Source organism: Pan paniscus, chromosome 9, assembly GCF_029289425.2.
Source record: "Pan paniscus chromosome 9, NHGRI_mPanPan1-v2.0_pri, whole genome shotgun sequence".
Taxonomy (NCBI): Eukaryota; Metazoa; Chordata; class Mammalia; order Primates; family Hominidae; genus Pan; species Pan paniscus.
The window spans coordinates 56,089,561-56,105,793 of record NC_073258.2 but is presented as its reverse complement, the minus strand read 5'-3'; the positions used below and the strand labels follow the sequence as shown (position 1 = coordinate 56,105,793).

At 35.7% G+C, this 16,233-nt stretch overlaps 2 pseudogenes; both read right to left on the bottom strand.

Moving 5' to 3' along the window:
- Positions 1 to 5,015: 5,015 nt before the first annotated feature.
- LOC100988767 (olfactory receptor 4A8-like) lies at positions 5,016 to 5,912 on the bottom strand (annotated as a pseudogene).
- Positions 5,913 to 12,189: 6,277 nt separating this feature from the next.
- Positions 12,190 to 13,110, bottom strand: LOC100988427 (olfactory receptor 4A8-like; annotated as a pseudogene).
- Between the last annotated feature and the right edge of the window lie 3,123 nt (positions 13,111 to 16,233).

Below are 16,233 nucleotides of genomic sequence, written 5' to 3'. Positions count from 1 at the left end.
CCAGCAGCACATCAAAAAGCTTATCCACCATGATCAAGTGGGCTTCATCCCTGGGATGCAAGGCTGGTTCAACATATGCAAATCAATAAATGTAATCAATGATATAAACAGAACCAAAGACAAAAACACATGACTATCTCAATAGATGCAGAAAAGGCCTTCGACAAAATTCAACAGTGCTTCATGCTAAAAACTCTCAATAAATTAGGTTTTGATGGAACGTATCTCAAAATAATAAGAGCTCTTTATGACAAACCCACAGCAAATACCATACTGAATGGGAAAAAGCTGGAAGCATTCCCTTTGAAAACTGGCACAAGACAGGGATGTCCTCTCTCACCACTCCTATTCAACATTGTGTTGGAAGTTCTGGCCAGGGCAATCAGGCAGGAGAAAGAAATAAATGGTATTCAATTAGCAAAAGAGGAAGTCAAATTGTCCCTGTTTTCAGATGATATGATTATATATTTAGAAAACCCCATAGTCTAAGCCCAAAATTTCCTTAAGGAGATAAGCAACTTCAGCAAAGTGTCAGGATACAAAATCAATGTGCAAAAATCACAAGCATTCCTATACACCAATAACAGACAAATAGAGAGCCAAATCATGAGTGAACTCCCATTCACAATTGCTTCAAGGAGAATAAAATATCTAGAAATCCAAGTTACAAGGGATGTGAAGGACCTCTTCAAGGAGAACTACAAACCACTGGTCAACAAAATAAAAGAGGACACAAACAAATGGAAGAACATTCCACGCTCATGGATAGGAAGAATCAATATTGTGAAAATGGCCATATTGCCCAAGGTAATTTATAGATTCAATGCCATCCCCATCAAGTTACCAACGAGTTTCTTCACAGAATTGGAAAAAACTACTTTAAAGTTCATATGGAGCCAAAAAAAGCCCACATTGCCAAGACAATCTTAAGCCAAAAGACCAAAAATGGAAGCATCATGCTACCTGACTTCAAACTATACTACAAGGCTACAGTAACCAAAATAGCATGATACTGGTACCAAACAGAGATATAGACCAATGGAACAGAACAGAGGCCTTAGAAATAACACCGCACATCTGCAACCATCTGATCTTTGACAAACCTGACAAAAACAAGAAATGGGGAAAGGATTCCCTATTTAATAAATGGTGCTGGGAAAACTGGCTAGCCATATGTAGAAAGCTGAAACTGGATCCCTTCCTTACACCTTATAGAAAAATTAATTCAAGATGCATTAAAGACTTAAATGTTAGACCTAAAAGCATAAAGAGCCTAGAAGAAATCCTAGGCAACACCATTCAGGACATAGGCATGGGCAAGGACTTCATGTCTAAAACACCAGAAGCAATGGCAACAAAAGCCAAAATTGACAAATGGGATCTAGTTAAACTAAAGAGCTTCTGCACAGCAAAAGAAACTACCATCAGAGTGAACAGGCAACCTACAAAATGGGAGAAAATTTTCGCAACCTACTCATCTGACAAAGGGCTAATATCCAGAATCTACAATGAACTGAAACAAATTTACAAGAAAAAATCAAACAACCCCATCAAAAAGTGGACAAAGGATATGAACAGACACTTCTGAAAGGAAGACATTTATGCAGCCAACAGACACATGAAAAAATGCTCATCATCACTGGTCATCAGAGAAATGCAAATCAAAGCCACAATGAGATACCATCACACACCATTTAGAATGGCAATCATTTAAAAGTCAGGAAACAACAGATGCTGGAGAGGATGTGGAGAAATAGGAACACTTTTACACCGTTGGTGGGACTGTAAACTAGTTCAACCAATGTGGAAGAGAGTGTGGTGATTCCTCAAGGATCTAGAGCTAGGAATACCATTTGACCCAGCAATACAATTACTGGGTATATACCCAGAGGATTATAAATCATGCTACTATAAAGAGACATGCACACATATGTTTACTGCAGCACTATTCACAATAGCAAAGATTTGGCACCAACTCAAATGTCCATCAATGATAGACTGGATTAAGAAAATGTGGCACATATACACCATGCAATATTATACAGCATAAAAAGGATGAGTTCATGTCCTTTGCAGGGACATTGATGAAGCTGGAAACCATCATTCTCAGCAAACTATCACAAGGACAGAAAACCAAACACCATATGTTCTCACTCATAGGTGGGAATTGAACAATGAGAACACTTGGACACAGGGTGGGGAGCATCACACACCAGGGCCTGTTGTGGGGTGGGGGGCAGGAGGATGGATAGCATTGGGAGAAGTACCTAATGTAAACGATGGGTTGATGGGTGCAGTTGCTCAGCATGGCACATGTAACAAGCCGGCAAGTTGTGCACATGTACCTTAGAACTTAAAGTATAATTAAAAAAGAACCCTAAAAAAAGAAAAAATAAACAAAAGATTTGGCACATGTAATTAAAATAGTACTGAGAGGGAAATTTATAGCTGTAAGTGTTATATTAAAATATTTAAAAGCACCAATCAGAACTTTCACTTTGAGAAGAGTAAATTAAAGCCAAGGTACGTAAAAGAAAGGAGGTGATAATTATAAGAAGAAAAATCAATAAAATGGGAAACATAAAACAGAGAAAATCAAAATAGTGAAAAGTTGGTACTTTTATAATAAAATTGACAAACTTCCAGCAAGAATGATCAAGAAAGAGAAAAGAAATAGAAATTCAAATTAACAATATCAGATTTTTTTAAAATCATCTTCAAATAGATCCTTTAGACTTTAAAGGGATAGAAAAGGATTGTTATCAAAAAGATTAGTTTAATTACTTTGACAGCTTAGATAAAACGGTAAAATGTAGGGAAAATCCAACCTTCTGAAAATGACCCCCAAAACAAGTTGAAAAGCTAAACGCTCCTCTATCCCTCTAAGTAATGAACTATTCTTGCTTATAGATAATATGATAGTATCTCAGAACACGCTAAAGAATCTACAGAGATGGCTGGAAATAAGTGACAAATTTAGCACATTTATAAGACTCAAATGACAAATGAAAAAATTCAATTGCATTTATATATACTAACAGCAATAACAATTGAAAATTTTTTAATTACAACCTGTGAAAGCATCTGAACACATAAATACTTAGCAACAGATGAGTAAGATCCCTATACTATAAATACAAAACTTTTCAAACATAAATATTTAAAACACATAATAGATATATGGTATTCAAGAATTAGAAAAGCCACTATTGTTAAGATGTTAATTCAGTCCAAGATGATTTATAGATCCAACTCAATCTGAATAAAATTCCCAATATGTTCTTTTTCAGATGTAGACAATTTTCTGCACACTGCTCTGCAAAGTGACTTTGCCACTTCCTCATCAAGGATTATCGTCTGTTTCTGTAACATTTCAAATCTGGGATGGTCATGTGACCACTCTGAAATATAGAAGATGGTGCAAGAGAGATTGTGCCAGTTCTGGACATAGCCCTTAATTGGCCTGAGGTCTTCTACTTTCTACCATGGGGATCTCTTAGTGCCACGTAAAAAGCCTGACTATCTTTTGAAGAGATCTTGTGGTCCTCCATCAAAATGCATAGGAGGAAGGACTCAGTGGATCTCTTCCAGTCATCACCTCAAAGATGCTATAAATGTGAAGTAAGCTTTCCTGGATCCTACAGATGATCCAGCTATCAGCTGAACAACACTGACTTCAGTCCATGTCACATGAAACAGAAGAAATACCCAGTGAACCAGTGCCTGAATTTCTAGCCCACAAAATTTTAAAGTAAAATAAATTGGTGATTGTTTTAAGCCACAAGAACTGTGGAGCCTTGTACAATGCAGGAAGAGATAACCAGAATAAAAGTGGCACCTGTTAAGTGTGGTGCTTCCATAACAACAATATAAAGCATGTGGCACAGGCTTTAATACCAGAAGCTAGATGACACTTAGAATGATCTCCTGGACAGTGTAACTGACGGCTGAAAAGACAGAAGTAACTGGGGGAAAAAATGTGACTCCTTATCTAGTGCCAGAAAAGTTTGGTAATACTCCCATCTATAGTAATGCAGAAAACAGAAAGTATACTTAAATGAACAGGTGGATCCAGCTAAAATTTTCAAGTGCAGTATTGAAAGTTCAACCTGTTTCTTATAACAGTGTAGGATATGATAAGACATAAATAAAAATATGAGTTAAAAGAGTAGCTTGAATTTTCAGGCAGAACTTACAAGAAAAATAAAGCAGCCCAAACTGGCTGGTTTCGAAAAATAAAACTGGTTTCCCTTTCCAGTCTCTCCAAAGATCTAAAGACTCTCAATGTAAGTAATGTCACCAAGCTTCTAATATTAAAGCCAATGCCACATGCTTTGAGTGTCAGAATAAAGGTTATCTCAAAGTTGTCAATGGAAGATTCTTTGAGAAAACTTCAGAAAGATTTTAAAATGTGTCTCATAAAACCTACCAATTAAACAAAAATAATTCAATACTCCTATGGGAATTATCCCACTGCACACACACAGATTCTCAGTTCAAACCCAAGAATAATCCGTTGCAAAGATGTTTGTGAGTATGGCCCTTGTATAATATTGTAAATGCCAATAAAAATAACACAGAAATGTTACAAAGTTTTTACGGAAATTGCATTGAAGGAAGCACTTTAGTCTTTTCTTCTGAACAAGAGTGTCTATGTTTATCTTCTCATCTCTTCCTCCATTGTATGCTGAGAATGAGAAAGAAAAACCCTGTCTCTAGTTTATAGCTCTGAAAATAGAGAAGAACCAAAAGTAAAGGCCCTACCTCAGAAATTGTACCAAAAGGGCTTTGTCTATACTCACTCTGCATATATAATTTGAGATACTGGATGTCAAACTGAGGCCACGATGGGACAAGTTAACTGAGCTGGGAGCTCATAAATCCTGCTTTCCCAATCTAGGATCCCTGAATTGCCATTACAAGTCTGACAACCTTTCTGGAAAGACCTTGTCTACACAACCCTGTAGCTACATGAAGATGTACACTCTTATTCTATCTACAGTTAATTTTTTACACTAGGGGTTTTCTATAGCATTTCTCATCTCTGAATTTCTCAACATGTATATTAAAGGATTCAGCATGGGTGTGATAACTGTATAAAACACAATAATAAATTTATCAATGGGGAAGTTAAAAACAGGTCTAACACACATGAAAATACAGGGAACAAAAAAGAGGACAACTACAGTAATGCAGGAGCTGCAGGTAAACAGGGCTTTATGCCTCCCTTCCTGACTGTAAGTTTTAAGGGAGATTAGGATGACCCCAGAGGAGATTAGTAGAAGGGTGAAGATGACCACACAGATTGCTTCAACCTTGAAAACCACAGTGAGGCCTATAAAGTAGGTGTCAGTTCATGCCATTTCCATTAATGGGTACATGTTACAGAAAGTGGTCAATAACATTGGAACCACAGAAAGGGAGACTGTACACAACAACAATTTGGAACACAGAACGCACAAACCTCCAGTCACAGCCACTACCAACAGAAGGATGCAAACCTGTCGATTCATGACGGTCAAATAGTGCAGTGGCTTACAGATGGCCACATAGCGATCACAGGCCATCACCAACAGAAAAAAGACCTCAACACCACCAAATAAGTGGTCTGTAAGTGGCTGGCCCATGCAAGTTGGGAACAAAATAGTCTTTTAATTATGGAGTTAGTCTACAACCAATTTGGGATAAATGGTGGTGGAATACACAGCATCTATAAATGACAGGCAGGCAAGGAAAAAGTACATTGGGGAGCCCAAGGATGGGGTGGCAATAATAGTCACCACAATGAGCAGGTTCCCCACCATAGTCACAATGTATGTTAGTAAAAACATGACAAATAATGCATTTTGCACATCAAGATCCTGAGTGAGGCCCAGGAGGAAAAGTTATGTAACATTGTTACTCAGTCCCATTTACTTTTCTCTAAGGCTTGTATCAGAGTAAAGAACTTGGGAGAACAGGACCTGTAATGAAGTCATGAACAGGAATATGAATACATCCATGATGTCACAGAGCACATCTTCACTTTGTATCCTCAATAGTGGTTTACACACATGATAAACATTTTGTTAAGTCTCTATTGAGTTCCTCATGTCCTCAAGATTTTAGTTTGAGCCTACAGGTAACAGCTTCTGCCTCTAACTTTTAGTGAATATTCTGTACAGAAGAAGAGTTAAAGGCCCAACAGCCATTCATGTATTTCATAACTCCTTATTTAAAACATATTTCTTGGCACAGAAGTCAGCCATGATGAATAGGCAACAGATTATTGGTCTCAAGAAAGTTACTTTCTTGTGGTGGTAATAAACTCTAAATAAATAAATTGGCATATATTCAGTGCTTTGAGTTTGTAGTGTTGTGGCATCTTTACTCTATGATCTGGGTAGCATCAAAAATATCACCTTCTGAAATATCTCAATCAGTACTGTGGCATTCCACAGTTACACATTCGGACCTTCATGCCTCGAAAGATGTTCAGTCTTTATGACTATCTCATTAAATGTCAAGAGACTAGACATTAATCTGTATAAATAGTAAAATGTTATTTATCACATTATTCCCTGTAGTGATTACTTGGTCTGACTCTCTGTTTGCCTTGTAAGGATCTGCACATCTCTGCATCTTATTCTTGCCTATTCCACAATTTTGTATCATATACACATGCAGTACCCTGATTTTCACCAACTAATATTTTGAACGCAAGAAAACTAACTGATGACTGTCACCAACTGCCACATTAGCTGTGATTATTTTTTTCTGAATTCTTGGGGTGAACTAGATAGTGAGAGAAAAGAAAATAGGCACTGTACAAAGAGGTACAGAACAGTGGGACATGGTTTTATTTTTAACACTATTTAGATACAGAGAGTACTCAAAAATAGAACCTTAGTGTTCGTATTCCAAAAAAAAAAAACTCAAAGAGAAATTTGAACTTCACTGTAAGATGACATGAATGTGAGTCATGTTCTGAATGCATTTACAAGTCTGTCTTCATTTGCACACTGAAAAACAATGTGATTAAATTAGATGAACTGAGAATCCTTTCCAGTCAATCATCTACAAAACTATCAGTGCACCTCTCCCTTATTCTATTCTGTTGACTTTTTTTCATTTTTCTTATGTTTATAATTAAATAGCAATTTCCAAGCTCATGACTATTACATGAATAATGACAGTCAGTGGTAGATGTTTCATAATTAGAGTGAGTAAATTATGACTACAAGTTTCCCACTCAATTTGTGCCTATTTATCCAAGATATCCTTGGAGAGAAAGCATAGCATTTGGTGAATAATGTGGACATTGGAGCCACAATACCTCAGCTACAACCCTAGCTTCACCACTTACTGTGTGACTTTGGGCCACTTACTAAACTTCTCTATGACTCATTTTCATTTAAAATCTCCAGAGTTATTTTATTACAAAAAAGTAAAGTGCCTAGAACACTGGCTGACACCTGGTAAAGGCCCAATAAAAGATAGCTATTACTTGTGTTCCTGAATGCTTCACTGGGAACATTGGATCAAAACAAATCATCTGGATCTGTGTCAGTTTGAAAAGATTTACAGACATAGTCCAGAGAAAGAAAAGAAGATACATATAATTCAGAAAAGGCTTTTGGGGACACAATATAATTGTATGTCTTAGGAATTTTCCATTTAACTACATATGAGTAGTGATTTTATCTGTGATGGAATGTATCTTGACAAGATCAGACAGAATTACAATAGAAAAATTGGACCCATCATTAGAGAGAGAACTAAATGGCAAAAAATGAAAGAAAAAGGGACTAAATCAGAAAACAGAGTAAATACAATAATTCAAAGATCATGTCTATAAGTGCTGTGCTGTCTTATACTAGGTGTTAAAACATGCATGAACATACGTTTAATTCTGAAGAACTATCAGATATGATCAAGGACACTGAGATTTAAATTATGATTCCAAGATAAAGCACTAATATAAAAATAGGACTTATTTCTTAATACCAGTGTGGAAGTGGATCTGTCCTCAGTCAAGCTTTCATACGAGATGGTAGCCCCAAACAGCACCTTGATTACAGCTTTGTGACAGACTCTGAAGCATGGGAACCTGCTAAACCATCCTTAATTTCCTGAACTACAGAAATTGAGAATGAGTACATATTGTTGAAATCACTAAGTTTTAAAATAATTTCCTATGTATAAATAAATAACTCATAACTATCTAGAATGTGCTTCAAATATTGGTAATCACGCCAAAAAACATTTAGTGAAAGTATGAATCAAAGAAAAAAGTATAATGGAAATAAGCAAATATTTAGAAATCAGCAATAACAAAAACATATCAAAATGGGTGAGGTGTGATCAAAAAAGTACTTAAAGAAACATGTATGGCTATAAAAGCTTACATTTAAAATAAATGTTTAAAAGCAGCCACCTGGGCCTTCACATTAAGATAGAACAACAAGAGTAAACAAAAACCACGACAAGTAAATGAAAGGACATAAATATAAGATGAAAACCAATAAAATGGAAAAAATAAAATAGATAAAATGAAAATAGCCAAACATTGGTACTTTTATAATGAAATTGATAAATTGCTAGCAAGTGTGATCAAAATAAAAGAAAGAGAAATTCAAATTACCAATATCAGAAATCATAAAACAAATAATCAGCACCATAGATCCTTTAGACTTAAAAGGTTAGAAAAGGATTCTTATGAAATACATTATTTCAATTAATTTGACAGCTTAGATGAATTAGGTAAAATGTAGGGAAAGAACAACCTTCTTTTTTTATTATACTTTAAGTTTTAGGGTACATGTGCACAATGTGCAGGTTAGTTACATATGTATACATGTGCCAAGCTGGTGTGCTGCACCCATTAACTCGTCATTTAGCATGAGGTATATCTCCTAATGCTATCCCTCCCCCTCCCCCCACCCCACAACAGTCCCCAGAGTGTGATGTTCCCCTTCCTGTGTCCATGTGTTCTCATTGTTCAATTCCCATCTATGAGTGAGAATATGCGGTGTTTGGTTTTTTGTCCTTGCGATAGTTTACCGAGAATGATAATTTCCAATTTCATCCATGTCCCTACAAAGAATATGAACTCATCATTTTTTATGACTTCATAGTATTCCATGGTGTATATGTGCCACATTTTCTTAATCCAGTCTATCATTGTTGGACATTTGGGTTGGTTCCAAGTCTTTGCTATTGTGAATAGTGCCACAATAAACATACATGTGCATGTGTCTTTATAGCAGCATGATTTATAGTCCTTTGGGTATATACCCAGTAATGGTATGGCTGGGTCAAATGGTATTTCTAGGAAGTTCTGGCCAGGGCAATTAGGCAGGACAAGGAAATAAAGGGTATTCAATTAGGAAAAGAGGAAGTCAAATTGTCCCTGTTTGCAGACGACATGACTGTATATCTAGAAAATCCCATTGTCTCAGCCCAAAATCTCCTTAAGCTGATAAGCAACTTCAGCAAAGTCTCAGGATACAAAATCAATGTACAAAAATCACAAGCATTCTTATACACCAATAACAGACAAACAGAGAACCAAATCATGAGTGAACTCCCATTCACAATTGCTTCAAAGAGAATAAAATACCTAGGAATCCAACTTACAAGGGATGTGAAGGACCTCTTCAAGGAGAACTACAAACCGCTGCTCAATGAAATGAAAGAGGATACAAACAAATGGAAGACCATTCCATGCTCATGGGTAGGAAGAATCAATATCATGAAAATGGCCATACTGCCCAAGGTAATTTATAGATTCAATGCCATCCCCATCAAGTTACCAATGACTTTCTTCACTGAATTGGAAAAAGCGACTTTAAAGTTCATATGGAACCAAAAAAGAGCCCGCATCGCCAAGTCAATCCTAAGCCAAAAGAACAAAGCTGGAGGCATCACACTACCTGACTTCAAACTATACTACAAGGCTACAGTAACCAAAACAGCATGGTACTGGTACCAAAACAGAGATATAGATCAATGGAACAGAACAGAGCCCTCAGAAATAACTCCGCATATCTACAACTATCTGATCTTTGACAAACCTGATAAAAACAAGCAATGGGGAAAGGATTCCCTATTTAATAAATGGTGCTGGGAAAACTGGCTAGCCATATGTAGAAAGCTGAAACTAGATCCCTTCCCTACACCTTATACAAAAATTAATTCAAGATGGATTAAAGACTTAAACATTAGACCTAAAACCATAAGAACAACCTTCTAAAAATGACACGAAAAGAAACTGAAACACCCCTTGTCTTTCCAAGCAATGAGCTATCCTTGCTTGTAAACAACATGATAGTGTTTCAGAAAACCCTACGGAATAACTTTGTAGGAATAAGAAGTAAATTTAGCAACTTGATAGGACTCAACTGTCAAATAAAAAATTCAATTTATTTTATATATACTAGCAACAATGACAATTAGAATTTTTTTAAAAATTAAAAATCTGTGATGAAATCTGAAAACATAAACACTTAGGAATAGATAAGGAAGATCCTTACATGAATAAAAACTACAAAACTCCTCAAAAATAAACATTTAAAATACCTAACAGATATACTGTATTCAAGAATTAGAAAACCCAATATTGCTAAGATATCCTTAGTACAAGATGATTTATGGATCCAACTTAAAATGAATAAAACTCCAATATGCTCTTTTTGAGATGTAGACAACTGTTCTGCATGCTTCTCTTCAAAGTGATTTGACACTTCCCCATCAAGTATTATCACCTATTTCTATAAAACCTCAAATCTAGGGTGGTCATGTGATGACTATGACAAATAGAATATGTTACAAGTGACATTGTGCCTAGCCCTTAAACTGGCTGGACCCATCTACTTTCTACTGCTGGGATCTCTGAGCACCATGTAAAAAGCTTGACTATTCTCTGGAGTGATCTTGTGGTCCTTCATCTAAAGGGATAGGAAGAGGGACCCAGTGCATCTCTTACTGTCATCCCTTCCAATATTATATCAATGTGAATTAAGTTATCGTGCATTTACATAAAACTCAGTTATCAGCTGAATAAAACAGTGACTTCAGTCCTTGCCACACAAAACAGAAGAAATACATACCCAAAAACTGCCTGAATTCCTGACTCACAAAATTTTGAAATAAAACAAAATGATGGTTGTTTGAAATAACAAAAACTGTGGAGCCCTGCACCATACATAAATACAGCACCAGAATAAAAAGTGGCACCTCAAAGTGTGGTGCTTATATAACAACAATTTAAAGTGTGTGAAATTGGCTTTAGTACCTCAAAATAGGGAAACTCCAGGATATTGTAAGTAAAGGCTGAAAATACAGACATAACTGTTCTAGAGGCTGTGAAAAAAGTGAGTCTCTACCTAGTGCCAAAAAAAAATTAGTAATTCTGTCCCCTGTAGTAAGGTAGAAAATAAAAAACCTACTTAAGCGAATAGGTGGATTTGGCTAAAATTTCCAAATAGAATATTGAAAGTCATGGCTGTTTCTTATAGCATTGTATCTTATAATAGGTCATGGATTTTTTTAAAAAGGAATTACTTAAAAGATTAACTGTTACATTTTCAGACAGAATTACAAGAAACATAAAAGAGCCAGAACTTGCTTGTTTCAAAGATAAAAATGGTTTCCCTTTCCATTCTCTGCAAAGAGTTAAGTACTCTAAAAGTAAGAAAGGTCATAAAATTAAAAGTCATTTCAAACTTGTGGATGTTAAGACACATTGAAAAGACTTCAGAAAAATTTAATGGTGTGTCTCATACGTACTTTAAACTAGATAAACATAATTCTAAGATTCTTAAGGGTATTTTCTGACTCCACATAGAGTTTCGGCTCAAGTCTGAGAAGGGCCAGTTTCAAATATATTTGTGAATATGGTGCTTGTATATTCTAAAAAGTCTTTAAATAAATTACACTGAAGGAAGCACCATAGCCTTCCCTTTTGAACAGGAGCATCTATTTTAATTACTTATTCCTCCCTTTCTCCATTCTGTGCTAGGCATATGGAAGAAACACCGTGTCTCAAAAGATGTGTAATAGAGAAAAAACATAATTTAAAACATGCACAATACGATCTGCACCCAAGCTGCCCTACCCACTCTCACTCTACATATAAAGGTTAAAAATTTCACTGTGAAGATCTTGTCTACATACATCCTTATCTAAGTGGGAAGGAACACTCTTATTCTAACTACAGTTCATTTTACACAGGAGTTTTTCTATAGCATTTCTCATCTCTGAATTTCTCAACATGCATATAAAAGGATTCAACATGGGTGTGATAACCGTATAAAACACAGTCATGAATTTATCAACAGAAAATTTGAAACAGGTCTAACATATATGAAAATATAGGAAGCAAAAAACAAGATAACCATGGTAACATGGGAGCTGCAGGTAGACAGGGCTTTATGCCTCCCTTCCTGACTGTAAGTTTTAAGGGAGTTTAGGATGACTCCATAGAAGACTAGTAGAAGGGTGAGGATGACCATACGCATTGCTCCACCATTGAAAACCACAGTGAGGCCTATAAAGTAGGTGTCAGTGCACGCCAGTTCCAAATAAAGGGTATATGTCACAGAAAAAGTGGTCAATGACATTGGGGCCACAGAAAGGGAGACTGTACACAACAACAACTTGAAATACAGGATGCACAAAACCTCCAGTCACAGCCAACACCAAGAGAAGGATGCAAACCTGTCGATTCATGATGGTCAAATAGTGCAGTGGCTTACAGATGGCCACACAGCGATCATAGGCCATCACCACCAGAAGGAAGACCTCAGAACCACCAAATAAGTGGTCTATAAACAGTTGTCCCATGCAAGCTCAGAAGTAAATCATCTTTTTATCACAGAGTAAGTCTACAATCAATACAGGAGAAATGGTGGTGGAATACACAGCATCTATAAATGACAGGTGGGCAAGGAAAAAATACATTGGGGAGCCCAAGGAAGGGCTGGCAATAATAGTCACCACAATGAGTAGGTTCCCCACCATTGTCACAATGTATGTGAGTAAAAACATGACAAATAGCGCATTTTGCACATCAGGATCCTGAGAAAAGCCCAGGAGAACAAATTCTGTACTATTGTTATTCTGTCTCATTTACTCTTCTTTCTGTCTTCTATCAGAGGTGAGAGCTCAGGAGAAAAGGTCCTGTAACAAAATAGTGAACAGGAATATGATTACATACATTGTGTCACAGAGCACATCTTCATTGTTGTATCCTAAATAGAGATTTACACACAATAAACATTTAGTAAGTCTCTGTTGAGTTCCTCATCAAAGAGGCCATCTTCCCTTGACAATTCTATTTCTCCTCAAAGATTTTAGTTTCAGCCACAGGTAAAGGCTTCCACCTCTAACTTTAATGAATATTCTATACAGAAGAAGTGTTAAAGTCCCAACAGCCATTCATACATTTCATAATTTCTTATTAAATCATTTTTCTTGGCACAGAAGTCAGCTATGATGAATAGGCAATAGGTTCTTGGTCTCAAGAAACTTATTCTCTGGTGGTGGTAATAAACTCTAAATAAGTAAACTAACTGATTTGGTCCTTTGTGTTTGTACTTGTGGTATCTTTATAATATGATCTGTGTGGCACCAAGAATAACATCTTCTGAAATATCTCACTCAGTACACTGGCCTTCTACTGTTAGACTTCATTCCTTCATGCCTCAAAGTATGTTCAGTCTTCAGTAGCCTTTCATTAAATGCCAAAAGACAGGACTCTAAACTGTATAAATAGCTATGATATTATTTATTACATTGTACCTTGTAGCAATTACTTGGTCTAACTCTCTGTCCACCTTATAAGGAGCTGTGATTCTCTCTATTTTAACCTTGCCTATACCCTAATTTTTACTACACTTACATTCAATATCCAAATTTTCAGCAATTTATATTATTGAAATCAAGTAAACTAACTTGTGAGTATCACCAACTACCAAAGAAGCAGTGAATACTTTTCTCTGAATTCTTGGGATGAGCTAAATACTAAAAGATGAGAAAATAGACACTATAGAAAGAGGTACAGAACAGTGGGACATGGTTTTATTCATAACAGTATTTAGATACCAAGAGTACTCAAAAACAGAACCTGAGTGTCCAGATTCCAAAAAGGAGCATACTCTAGGAGAAATTCCAAGTTCAGTGTAAGAAGGCTTGGATTCAAGTCATTTTTTGAATGTATTTCCAGGTCTCTCAGTTTGCTCACTTTAAAACAATGGGATTAAATTTGAGAAATTCAGAATCCTTCCTAGTCAACTATCTACAAAACCATTAGTGCACCTCTCCTTTATGGTATTCTTGTGATGATTTTTTTTCATTTTTTATAAATTTATAATTAAATAAAAATTTCCAAGCTCATGACTCTTACATGAAAAATGGTAGTCAGTGGGACATGGGGTTTCATGATTACAGTGAGTAAATAGTGACTGTAAGTTTCTCACTCAGTATGTACCTATTTAAGATCCAAGGCAACCTTGAAGAGAAAGTGTAGCATGTGGTGAATAATGTGGACACAAAAGCCACACCCCTTCAGCTAAAACTGCAGGTTCACCACTTTTTATGAGACTTTGGGCCATTTACTAAAGCTCCTATCCCTTAGGTGCATCACTTTTACAATGGAGATCTCAATAGTCCTTACCTCTTAGAGTTGTTGTTTTATTAAAACAAAGTAAAGTGCCTAGAATACTGGCTGGTACCTGGTATAGGCTCAATAAATGATAGCTATAATTAGTATTCTTGAATGCTTCACTGGGAACATAGAATCAGAACAAATCATGCAGATCTTTGTCAACGTGAAAAGATTTATAGACATAGTCCAGGAAAAAAAAATAAGATACGTATAATTCAGGAAAACCTTTTGGGGGCACATAATATAATTGTATGTCTTAGAAAATAATGATACAATTTTATAAGTAGTAATTTTACCTGTGGTTGAATGCATCTTGATGAGAAGCAAGCAGAATTATAGTGAAAAAGTTGGACCCACCATCAGAAAGAGCTCAGGAAATGAAAAGGAGGATAAAATGGCAAAAGCAGAAATTGTAGTTAATAAATGAGTTTTTGAAAGCAATAAGAAGATTATTAATATACTTAACTGAGGCTGGTATTCCTTTAAAATCTTCTTCAGAAAGTTTCCTTTTCGTGAGGAAATACTGAAAGTGCAACTTCCTGTGGGTCCCTGGGGTGACTCTGGAGGCTTTTGGAGGTAGCCTTAACAAACACAGACAATCCTAGTTAAAAAAAAAAAAAAAAAGAAGAAACGAAAATTCAAAAGAAAAAAAGAACACATTGTTTCTCAAAGTCTCTAGATATGATGGTTAAGGACAAACTTAAATCAGAGAGAAGAGCGGGACAAGTAGAGATACAAACCCAGACTTTCTGATTAAGCACTGCTGAGGAAAACTGCAGAATTACTAAACCTCAAATTTAAACAGGATTATTCTATTTAAATAAATCTGGCAGTGGAAGAGGACCTGTGCAGAGAGAATTTGAGCTGTTTCTAGAAGCCAGCTGTGATGCACATTCCACATGTCTCATTCACATTACCACTTCCAACTGATTCCAGAGTTCTGGCATTGTTGAAGCTATAGACCGATAGAGACATGCGGGCTGAAGAATACAATAGAATAATGTAGTCTGTAAACAACTCTGTTATTTTTTCACACAATACTTGCTGCAAGGTTTAGTGCCTTTTCCGGATTACATCATCAAACTAGATTTCAATAGGATAATCCTTTCAGCAACTTAAATGTTTACTTATAAAAAACAGGGAACATAAACTATTCTCTATAGTTTAAGTAATTAAAAATACTATACTTTAAAAACTAAAAGCATCACTAGGCCTTCAATGTAAACTACTAAATTAACATTGTTCTACAAAAACAATGATTTAACATAGTTTTCTAAGAACATGACATTTTCCAAAGATAAAATTTGGTAATGACGAAAAATATCTGTAACATTATATTTCACAGTCACAGTTTTATAAATCTATTTAAATGACAGTAGACTAGGTACTTTCCTCAGCATATTTATCTACTGATATGTTTTCTGGGATAACTTTTAGATTCTTAAGTAAAAACCCATATTATGCTTCCAGAACATAACAGATATTGGTTCCTTCACACTCTAACACACTTGACATGATCTGCAATTTTAAACTCTCAAATCAAATATATCTGAAAGTAATTGTATACCTTTATTAATATATCATAT